Here is a 12,757-nt window from a genome sequence, read left to right on the forward strand (position 1 = left end):
GAAGAGTTCACTGGCATCTGTGAAGAAAAGATAGGAACTGGTCTCTTCTGCTGCAGCGTCCATCCAGCAGCTGTGTCTCTGCCGCCGCCAACAGTGCAGGAAAAGTTACATAAAAAGAGAGCACTGCACAGTTACTTCAGTCCCTCCCTTCTTTCATGTGTTCGAGGAAGTCTGAGTCTCTGGTGAGCTTCAGGTGGGGCTTTTAACCCCCATCATGCAAATCTGCTGAATCCCCTTTGTTAGAGCAGCACAGTAAAGGTCAGATCTGGGTTACATTAAAAAATCTCCATCATCTTCATTGCCTTTTTTTTTTTTTTTTTTTTTTTGTTAAGGAGTCTTTGGCAACCGGGAGCAAATGACTCACTCTGCCCCATAAAGTAATGAAATGCATAAAACATAAGTTTCTTTATATTTCAGCAGCAAGACCGGTTTATTTATAGACAGACCCCATCTGGTAACTTGTCATACCATTCACAGGAGTGAAACAAAGCTAATGTTCAAAGCACTTAGCCTCGCTTACAAGTGCAGAGGGAGGGTGGGCCCCCCACCCACCCCCTGTCCTTTCTGTGAACCTCCTGCTGCTAAACGCTGTAAGAAGCACAACCCCGTCCCGATACTGTTCACATTGCCTCCTGACTCACTTTCTCCAGACAACACACACACACACACTCATCTTGAGAGCTGGCAGAATGGTGAGGCCATGCAGAGGAAATCATGCATACATCAGCTGCAGTTTGTTCAGAGATGAGACATGATGCAGCTTGAGAGTCTGAACGTCTGCCAGGCTTTTTAGAGTCAGACAGGAAACAGAAGAGGAGGGGGGGGGGGGGGGGGGGGTGAGTGCTTTCTAGTTTTTCACTTCCATTCTTTAACAGGAAGCAGCCCCTACATTGTTCACTCCTGTTTGAAGGAAACATAACTTCGGCAGCTTTAACTCAGTCGGTGCTGTAGCAGATTCTTAAACTGCATCTCTGAGTTAGTGATGATAAAAAACAGGACCTGGTACAAGAAGGTCAGTTTGTGATGAGGAGCACAACCCAGCAGAGAAATTGCTGTATAATGTTTTATGTGGCTCTGTCAAGGTAGAGGAGCTTTGTCAAGTCTCAGACAATAACCCTGATGATGTCATCAGGGTAATCTCAGTTTGGGCCAGAATTAAAGTATTTATAACAGAAAGCACACACAAAAAAACTGGTGTAACCCAGTCCTCTAATGTCTCTGTACATACTTAAAGATTCATGTGTCACAGCTGAAGGCAGCAGCAAGCAGGCACAGCCAAATGGATAGCAGCCTATGAAAAATGATACTGAGGTCCATCATCTAAAGTATAGTGTTTTGGGACCTTGGCTCACACTAATGACTAAAAACTGGGAAATCTTGACCTCTGCTGCGAACTAATGGAAGTGCAATACTAAATGACTGGAGTATAAACTTAGAAGGCTGGTTCCAAAAATTCTTACCCTTGTTGATATCTGGCCAAAGATCAGGGAGGATATTCAGAGCCTTGAGAGCAACTTTCTAATGCACACACAGTCTATCAGCTAAATCAAGGACAGTTCCACTGACCTTTTACAGCAAAAGATGTAAGCCAGAAAAAATTATTGACTTTAGACAGTTTGGACAGATTTTCTCCCTCCTGACCTGCGCTTCACCTCAGGCTTCCCAGAGACATCTTGACACTTGAGTCATGTTCGGCCACTGACTCACACCTGAGGAACACAGATTGTCTTTTCCCTAAAATAATTTCAGGAATCACACCGCCACTCTGCCCTCTGTGTCACACTCATTATGTGAGAACAGACAGGTGTTTGTGTGTGTGTGTATGTGTGTGTGTGTGTGTGTGTGTGTGTGTGTGTGTGGGGGGGGGGGGGGGGGGGGGGGGGGCGTGAACTGCATAAACAGTTGTTCATTAGTTTGGACAGCAGAGGTCATTGCAACTCTCACACGCTTCACATCGGCACCAAGTAAGACCATCATATTTACATATAGATAAGGTTCATAATGAAGGAGGCAGGCTGGAGCGTGTTAAAGGTGTGACAGCCTGATGCTTCCACCTGCTTTCTGGACACTGACAGCTAAGAAAACTAAGTGTCAAACTGCACTGGCTCTTCAGTAAGAGGTGTTGAAACTGTACGGCATCATGACTGAAAATCTACTGTATGGAGCAGTTTTTATTTCAAAACTTTAACTGAAAGTATAGTATTTAATAAGGTTGACCTTTCAGTCGTACATTGAAACAGAATCAGAGGGGGCTTGAAATTGAGTATGCTTAGTATTGTACTTAAATCTGAACTAATCAATATCTTTATTTCAACAATGGGTCAAATCATTGTGTGTAATGTAAAAGCTGTTTCCCGTTGTGATGAACTATCATCACTCTACTCTGCAGTTTCCCTGGGTTCTGTAACATCTTTCAGCCCATTGTTTTGATTTTATGTCCCACAGATTTGCAGTTCAGTTCACACTCACCTGCTCTTATCATCCTCGTTTTCAGCAGCACTAATCAGATACCTTCACCAAACATGCTCTGATAAATCTGATGTAATAAACCAAATGGCAAACAGATAAAGTTTGTGACTAAATGGTGAATTTCGTGGAGCGCTGAGCGCTGAAGTCTTAAATTTTTCTCTAGAGTTTGTAGAGTCCAGAACAGAGCTATAAGGAGGATGAATATTAAACTTAGATTCAACAGGTGGCCAGAAACATGACTTCAACTCAGTAATAATGTGGCCAAGGTTAGCCATATCAACTTTATAAGGTGATAACATGTCAGTGTAGTGTTTACAGCATGTTCAACCTTCCCCAAGCCGCAAAAAACCTAGAAATGGTGCTTTAAGTGCAATTTCATGGTACTTATACTATAATCATGTTTCTACCTCATGCTGCTTTATGCTTCACTACTTTCATGGATAGATTACAGCAGTGGTGAGGTAAAGAAAAGAACAGCTTATTTTACTAGTTACTTTGCAAGTCACCATTAAAAACACAAAGTACTCTGTATGGTCACATTATAAAATATAATGCTATGAATTAAACTTCCCAGCCATGTATAAAGTAGGTACAATTAGCTCCTCCTTGACCAGCTCCAACAGTGAAATGTTTGCTCTCATTAGTAAACCATTTTTATCTGTACAAGTACTTTTACTTTTGATACTTGAAACTGCATTACATGACATGCAGGAACTAACCCAGTTAGTTTGCCGTTCTCAATATTAATGTCCAATCAGCAGCCTGAATATCATTGTCCAACGATCAGCCTGAACATCATTGTCTAATCAGCAGGCCTTTGGGGCGATTTTGGTCTGATTGAAAATCGCTCCTGGCGCTCTCATAGACTTACATGCAAAGTTTTTTGTTTTTTTTTTCAAACTGTAGACCCTGCAGTACATTTCTATGGTCTCCAGGAAGGCTTGCCCCAACATGCTTTTGTCATATGCACTGCTGAAGTCACGTGCTCCTCAGCGCGCATATGCATCGTGTTCACATTCAAGATCAACATTGCTAGCAATGTAGTGATGGGAATTCTGGCTCTTTTAGAGAACCGGCTCTTTTAGCTCGGCTCACTTAAAAGAGCTCTTTCGGCTCCCAAGCAGCTCTTCAGATTGTGTTGTTGATTAAATTAAATGACATTTTGAGGCAATAATAAAGTAGGACATTTTTTGACCTATTTTGAAGCCTTACTATACTATGACCATTTTTATGACATTTTGAGGCCTTACTGAAGTATGACCTTTTTTGGCCTATTTTGACGCCATACTATACTATGACGTTTTTATGACTTTTTGAGGCCATAGTAAAGTATGACTTTTTTTGGCCCATTTTGACGGCATACTATACTATGATGTTTTTTGGCACATTTTGAGGTCATACTAAAGTATGACTTTTTTTGTCCCATTTTGAGGCCATACTATACTATGACTTTTTTTGGCACATTTTGAGGCCATACTATACTATGACTTTTTTTGGCCCATTTTGACGCCATACTATACTATGACGTTTTTTGGCCCATTTTGATGCCATACTATACTATGACGTTTTTTATGACTTTTTGAGGCCATACTAAAGTATGACTTTTTTTGGCCCATTTTGACGCCATACTATACTATGACGTTTTTTATGACCTTTTGAGGCCATACTAAAGTATGACTTTTCTTGGCCCATTTTGACGCTATACTATACTATGACGTTTTTTATGACTTTTTGAGGCTGAAAAAAATTTTGACTTTTTTTGCCCGAAAAAAACGCCATACTATACTATGACGTTTTTTATGACATTTTGAGGCCTAAAAAATTTTTGACTTTTTTTGCCCGAAAAAAACGCCGTACTATACTAAGAGGTTTTTTGGCACTTTTTGAGGCCATAATAAAGTATGACTTTTTTTGGCCCATTTTGACGGCATACTATACTATGACATTTTTTATGACTTTTTGAGGCCGAAAAAAATGCCTTACTATACTATGATGTTTTTTATGACATTTTGAGGTCAATTTTTTTTTTTGACTTTTTTTGCCTGATTTTGACGCCTTACTATACTATGACGTTTTTTGGCATATTTTGAGGCCATACTAAAGTATGACTTTTTTTGCCCGAAAAAACGCCATACTATACTATGACGTTTTTTATGACATTTTGAGGCCATATTAAAGGATGACTTTTTTTGCCTGATTTTGACGCCTTACTATACTATGAGTTACATTTTGAGGTCGAAAAAAATGTTGACTTTTTTTGCCCGAAAAAAATGCCATACTATACTATGACGTTTTTTATGACATTTTGAGGCCGAAAAAAATGTTGACTTTTTTTGCCCGAAAAAAACGCCATACTATACTATGATGTTTTTTATGACATTTTGAGGTCTATTTTTTTTTTTTACTTTTTTTGCCCGAAAGAAACGCCATACTATACTATGACGTTTTTTATGACATTTTGAGGCCGAAAAAAAATTGGACTTTTTTTGCCCGAAAAAAACGGCATACTGTACTATGACGTTTTTTATGACATTTTGAGGTCTATTTTTTTTTTTTTTGACTTTTTTTGCCCGAAAAAAACGCCATACTATACTATGACGTTTTTTATGACTTTTTGAGGCCGAAAAAAATTTTGACTTTTTTTGCCCGAAAAAAACGCCATACTATACTATGACGTTTTTTATGACTTTTTGAGGCCATACTAAAGTATGACTTTTTTTGCCTGATTTTGACGCCTTACTATACTATGACGTTTTTTATGACATTTTGAGGCCGAAAAAAATTTGGACTTTTTTTGCCCGAAAAAAACGCCATACTATACTATGACGTTTTTTATGACATTTTGAGGTCGAAAAAAATTTTGACTTTTTTTGCCCGAAAAAAACGCCATACTATACTATGACGTTTTTTATGACTTTTTGAGGCCGAAAAAAATTTTGACTTTTTTTGCCCGAAAAAAACGCCATACTATACTATGACGTTTTTTATGACTTTTTGAGGCCATACTAAAGTATAACTTTTTTTGCCTGATTTTGACGCCATACTATACTATGACGTTTTTTATGACATTTTGAGGCCGAAAAAAATTTGGACATTTTTTGCCCGAAAAAAACGCCATACTATACAATGACGTTTTTTAAGACTTTTTGAGGTCTATTTTTTTTTGTGACTTTTTTTGCCCGAAAAAAACGCCATACTATACTATGACGTTTTTTATGACTTTTTGAGGCCGAAAAAAATTTTGACTTTTTTTGCCCGAAAAAAACGCCATACTATACTATGACGTTTTTTTATGACTTTTTAAGGTCATACTAAAGTATGACCTTTTTTGGCTGATTTTGACGCCTTACTATACTATGACGTTTTTTATGACATTTTGAGGTCTATTTTTTTTTGTGACTTTTTTTGCCCGAAAAAAAACGCCATACTACACTATGACGTTTTTTATGACATTTTGAGGCCGAAAAAAATTTTGACATTTTTTGCCCGAAAAAAACGCCATGCTATACTATGACGTTTTTTATGACATTTTGAGGCCGAAAAAAATTTGGACTTTTTTTGACCGAAAAAAACGCCATACTATACTATGACGTTTTTTTTTTGACATTTTGAGGCCGAAAAATTTTTTGACTTTTTTTGCCTGAAAAAAACGCCATACTATACTATGACGTTTTTTATGACATTTTGAGGCCGAAAAATTTTTTGACTTTTTTTGCCCGAAAAAAACGCCATACTATACTATGACGTTTTTTATGACATTTTGAGGCCGAAAAAAATATTGGACTTTTTTTGCCCGAAAAAAAACACCATACTATACTATGACGTTTTTTATGACTTTTTGAGGCCATACTAAAGTATGACTTTTTTTTTGCCTGATTTTGACACCTTACTATACTATGACGTTTTTTATGACATTTTGAGGCCAAAAAAAATTTTGACTTTTTTTGGCCGAAAAAAAACGCCATACTATACTATGACGTTTTTTATGACATTTTGTTGCCGAAAAAAATGTTGACTTTTTTTGCCCGAAAAAAACGCCATACTATACTATGACGTTTTTTATGACATTTTGAGGTCTATTTTTTTTTTGTGACTTTTTTGCCCGAAAAAAACGCCATACTATACTATGACGTTTTTTATGACATTTTGAAGTCTATTTTTTTTGTGACTTTTTTTGCCCGAAAAAAACGCCATACTATACTATGACGTTTTTTATGACTTTTTGAGGCCATACTAAAGTATGACTTTTTTTGCCTGATTTTGACGCCATACTATACTATGACGTTTTTTATGACATTTTGAGACCGAAAACAATTTTGACCTTTTTTGCCCGAAAAAAACGCCATACTATACTATGACGTTTTTTATGACATTTTGAGGCCGAAAAAAAGTTGGACTTTTTTTGCCCGAAAAAAACGCCATACTATACTATGACGTTTTTTATGACATTTTGAGGCCGAAAAAAATTTGTACTTTTTTGTCTGAAAAAAACGCCATACTATACTATGACGTTTTTTATGAATTTTTGAGGCCATACTAAAGTATGACTTTTTTTTGCCTGATTTTGACACCTTACTACACTATGACGTTTTTTATGACATTTTGAGGCCGAAAAAAATTTGGACTTTTTTTGGCCGAAAAAAAACGCCATACTATACTATGACGTTTTTTATGACATTTTAAGGCCGAAAAAAATTTTGACCTTTTTTGCCCGAAAAAAACCCCATACTGTACTATGACGTTTTTTATGACTTTTTGAGGCCATACTAAAGTATGACTTTTTTTGCCTGATTTTGACGCCTTACTATACTATGACGTTTTTTATGACATTTTGAGGCCGAAAAAAATGTTGACTTTTTTGGCCGAAAAAAACCGCCATACTATACTATGACGTTTTTTATGACATTTTAAGGCCGAAAAAAATTTGTACTTTTTTGCCCGAAGAAAACGCCATACTATACTATGACGTTTTTTATGACTTTTTGAGGCCATACTAAAGTATGACTTTTTTTTGCCTGATTTTGACACCTTACTATACTATGACGTTTTTTATGACATTTTGAGGCCGAAAAAAATTTGGACTTTTTTTGGCCGAAAAAAAACGCCATACTATACTATGACGTTTTTTTATGACTTTTTGAGGCCATACTAAAGTATGACTTTTTTTGCCTGATTTTGACGCCTTACTATACTATGACGTTTTTTATGACATTTTGAGGCCGAAAAAAATTTGGACTTTTTTTGCCCGAAAAAAACGCCATACTATACTATGACGTTTTTTTATGACATTTTGAGGTCGAAAAAATTTTTGACTTTTTTTGCCCGAAAAAAACGCCATACTATACTATGACGTTTTTTATGACTTTTTGAGGCCGAAAAAAATTTTGACTTTTTTTGCCCGAAAAAAAACGCCATACTATACTATGACGTTTTTTATGACTTTTTGAGGCCATACTAAAGTATGACTTTTTTTGCCTGATTTTGACGCCATACTATACTATGACGTTTTTTATGACATTTTGAGGCCGAAAAAAATTTGGACATTTTTTGCCCGAAAAAAACGCCATACTATACAATGACGTTTTTTAAGACTTTTTGAGGTCTATTTTTTTTTGTGACTTTTTTTGCCCGAAAAAAACGCCATACTATACTATGACGTTTTTTATGACATTTTGAGGCCGAAAAAAATTTTGACATTTTTTGCCCGAAAAAAACGCCATACTATACTATGACGTTTTTTATGACATTTTGAGGTCTATTTTTTTTTGTGACTGTTTTTGGCCGAAAAAAACGCCATACTATACAATGACGTTTTTTATGACATTTTGAGGCCGAAAAAATTTTTGACTTTTTTTGCCCGAAAAAAAAACGGCATACTATACTATGATGTTTTTTATGACATTTTGAGGCCGAAAAAAATTTTGACATTTTTTGCCCGAAAAAAACGCCATACTATACTATGACGTTTTTTATGACTTTTTGAGGTCTATTTTTTTTTGTGACTTTTTTTGCCCGAAAAAAAACGGCATACTATTCTATGACGTTTTTTATGACATTTTGAGGCCGAAAAAAATTTTGACATTTTTTGCCCGAAAAAAACGCCATACTATACAATGACGTTTTTTAAGACTTTTTGAGGTCTATTTTTTTTTGTGACTTTTTTTGCCCGAAAAAAACGCCATACTATACTATGACGTTTTTTATGACATTTTGAGGCCGAAAAAAATTTGGACTTTTTTTGCCCGAAAAAAACGCCATACTATACTATGACATTTTTTATGACTTTTTGAGGCCGAAAAAATTTTTGGACATTTTTTGCCCGAAAAAAACGCCATACTATACTATGACGTTTTTTATGACATTTTGAGGTCTATTTTTTTTTGTGACTGTTTTTGGCTGAAAAAAAAGCCATACTATACTATGATGTTTTTTATCACATTTTGAGGTCGAAAAAAATGTTGACTTTTTTTGCCCGAAAAAAACGCCATACTATACTATGACGTTTTTTATGACATTTTGAGGTCGAAAAAAATTTTGACTTTTTTTGCCCGAAAAAAACGCCATACTATACTATGACGTTTTTTATGACTTTTTGAGGCCGAAAAAAAGTTGGACTTTTTTTGCCCGAAAAAAACGCCATACTATACTATGACGTTTTTTATGACATTTTGAGGCCGAAAAAAATTTGTACTTTTTTGTCTGAAAAAAACGCCATACTATACTATGACGTTTTTTATGAATTTTTGAGGCCATACTAAAGTATGACTTTTTTTTGCCTGATTTTGACACCTTACTACACTATGACGTTTTTTATGACATTTTGAGGCCGAAAAAAATTTGGACTTTTTTTGGCCGAAAAAAAAACGCCATACTATACTATGACGTTTTTTATGACATTTTAAGGCCGAAAAAAATTTTGACCTTTTTTGCCCGAAAAAAACCCCATACTATACTATGACGTTTTTTATGACTTTTTGAGGCCATACTAAAGTATGACTTTTTTTGCCTGATTTTGACGCCTTACTATACTATGACGTTTTTTATGACATTTTGAGGCCGAAAAAAATGTTGACTTTTTTGGCCGAAAAAAAAACGCCATACTATACTATGACGTTTTTTATGACATTTTAAGGCCGAAAAAAATTTGTACTTTTTTGCCCGAAGAAAACGCCATACTATACTATGACGTTTTTTATGACTTTTTGAGGCCATACTAAAGTATGACTTTTTTTTGCCTGATTTTGACACCTTACTATACTATGACGTTTTTTATGACATTTTGAGGCCGAAAAAAATTTGGACTTTTTTTGGCCGAAAAAAAACGCCATACTATACTATGACGTTTTTTTATGACTTTTTGAGGCCATACTAAAGTATGACTTTTTTTGCCTGATTTTGACGCCTTACTATACTATGACGTTTTTTATGACATTTTGAGGCCGAAAAAAATTTGGACTTTTTTTGCCCGAAAAAAACGCCATACTATACTATGACGTTTTTTATGACATTTTGAGGTCGAAAAAAATTTTGACTTTTTTTGCCCGAAAAAAACGCCATACTATACTATGACGTTTTTTATGACTTTTTGAGGCCGAAAAAAATTTTGACTTTTTTTGCCCGAAAAAAACGCCATACTATACTATGACGTTTTTTATGACTTTTTGAGGCCATACTAAAGTATGACTTTTTTTGCCTGATTTTGACGCCATACTATACTATGACGTTTTTTATGACATTTTGAGGCCGAAAAAAATTTGGACATTTTTTGCCCGAAAAAAACGCCATACTATACAATGACGTTTTTTAAGACTTTTTGAGGTCTATTTTTTTTTGTGACTTTTTTTGCCCGAAAAAAACGCCATACTATACTATGACGTTTTTTATGACATTTTGAGGCCGAAAAAAATTTGGACATTTTTTGCCCGAAAAAAACGCCATACTATACTATGACGTTTTTTATGACATTTTGAGGTCTATTTTTTTTTGTGACTGTTTTTGGCCGAAAAAAACGCCATACTATACAATGACGTTTTTTATGACATTTTGAGGCCGAAAAAATTTTTGACTTTTTTTGCCCGAAAAAAAAACGGCATACTATACTATGATGTTTTTTATGACATTTTGAGGCCGAAAAAAATTTTGACATTTTTTGCCCGAAAAAAACGCCATACTATACTATGACGTTTTTTATGACTTTTTGAGGTCTATTTTTTTTTGTGACTTTTTTTGCCCGAAAAAAAACGGCATACTATTCTATGACGTTTTTTATGACATTTTGAGGCCGAAAAAAATTTTGACATTTTTTGCCCGAAAAAAACGCCATACTATACAATGACGTTTTTTAAGACTTTTTGAGGTCTATTTTTTTTTGTGACTTTTTTTGCCCGAAAAAAACGCCATACTATACTATGACGTTTTTTATGACATTTTGAGGCCGAAAAAAATTTGGACTTTTTTTGCCCGAAAAAAACGCCATACTATACTATGACATTTTTTATGACTTTTTGAGGCCGAAAAAATTTTTGGACATTTTTTGCCCGAAAAAAACGCCATACTATACTATGACGTTTTTTATGACATTTTGAGGTCTATTTTTTTTTGTGACTGTTTTTGGCTGAAAAAAAAGCCATACTATACTATGATGTTTTTTATCACATTTTGAGGTCGAAAAAAATGTTGACTTTTTTTGCCCGAAAAAAACGCCATACTATACTATGACGTTTTTTATGACATTTTGAGGTCGAAAAAAATTTTGACTTTTTTTGCCCGAAAAAAACGCCATACTATACTATGACGTTTTTTATGACTTTTTGAGGCCGAAAAAAATTTTGACTTTTTTTGCCCGAAAAAAACGCCATACTATACTATGACGTTTTTTATGACTTTTTGAGGCCATACTAAAGTATGACTTTTTTTGCCTGATTTTGACGCCATACTATACTATGACGTTTTTTATGACATTTTGAGGCCGAAAAAAATTTGGACATTTTTTGCCCGAAAAAAACGCCATACTATACTATGACGTTTTTTATGACATTTTGAGGTCTATTTTTTTTTGTGACTTTTTTTGCCCGAAAAAAACGCCATACTATACTATGACGTTTTTTATGACATTTTGAGGTCTATTTTTTTTTGTGACTTTTTTTGCCCGAAAAAAACGGCATACTATACTATGACGTTTTTTATGACATTTTGAGGCCGAAAAAAATTTGGACTTTTTTTGCCCGAAAAAAACGCCATACTATACTATGACGTTTTTTATGACATTTTGAGGTCTATTTTTTTTTGTGACTTTTTTTGCCCGAAAAAAACGGCATACTATACTATGACGTTTTTTATGACATTTTGAGGCCGAAAAAAATTTGGACTTTTTTTGGCCGAAAAAAACGCCATACTATACTATGACGTTTTTTTATGACATTTTGAGGCCATACTAAAGTATGACTTTTTTTGCCTGATTTTGACGCCTTACTATACTATGACATTTTGAGGCCGAAAAAAATTTTGACATTTTTTGCCCGAAAAAAACGCCATACTATACTATGACGTTTTTTATGACATTTTGAGGCCGAAAAAAATTTGGACTTTTTTTGGCCGAAAAAAACGCCATACTATACTATGACGTTTTTTATGATATTTTGAGGTCTATTTTTTTTTGTGACTTTTTTTGCCCGAAAAAAACGCCATACTATACTATGACGTTTTTTATGACATTTTGAGGCCGAAAAAAATTTGGACTTTTTTTGCCCGAAAAAAAACGCCATACTATACTATGACGTTTTTTATGACATTTTGAGGCCGAAAAAAATTTGGACTTTTTTTGGCCGAAAAAAACGCCATACTACACTATGACGTTTTTTATGACATTTTGAGGCCGAAAAAAATTTGGACTTTTTTTGGCCGAAAAAAAACGCCATACTATACTATGACGTTTTTTATGACTTTTTGAGGCCATACTAAAGTATGACTTTTTTTGCCTGATTTTGACGCCTTACTATACTATGACGTTTTTTATGACATTTTGAGGCCGAAAAAAATTTGGACTTTTTTTTTGCCGAAAAAAACGCCATACTATACTATGACGTTTTTTATGACATTTTGAGGCCATACTAAAGTATGACTTTTTTTGCCTGATTTTGACGCCTTACTATACTATGACATTTTGAGGCCGAAAAAAATTTGGACTTTTTTTGCCCGAAAAAAAACGCCATACTATACTATGACGTTTTTTATGACATTTTGAGGTCGAAAAAAATTTGGACTTTTTTTGGCCGAAAAAAACGCCATA

The sequence above is a fragment of the Toxotes jaculatrix genome, chromosome 8 (assembly GCF_017976425.1).
Source record: "Toxotes jaculatrix isolate fToxJac2 chromosome 8, fToxJac2.pri, whole genome shotgun sequence".
Taxonomy (NCBI): domain Eukaryota; kingdom Metazoa; phylum Chordata; class Actinopteri; family Toxotidae; genus Toxotes; species Toxotes jaculatrix.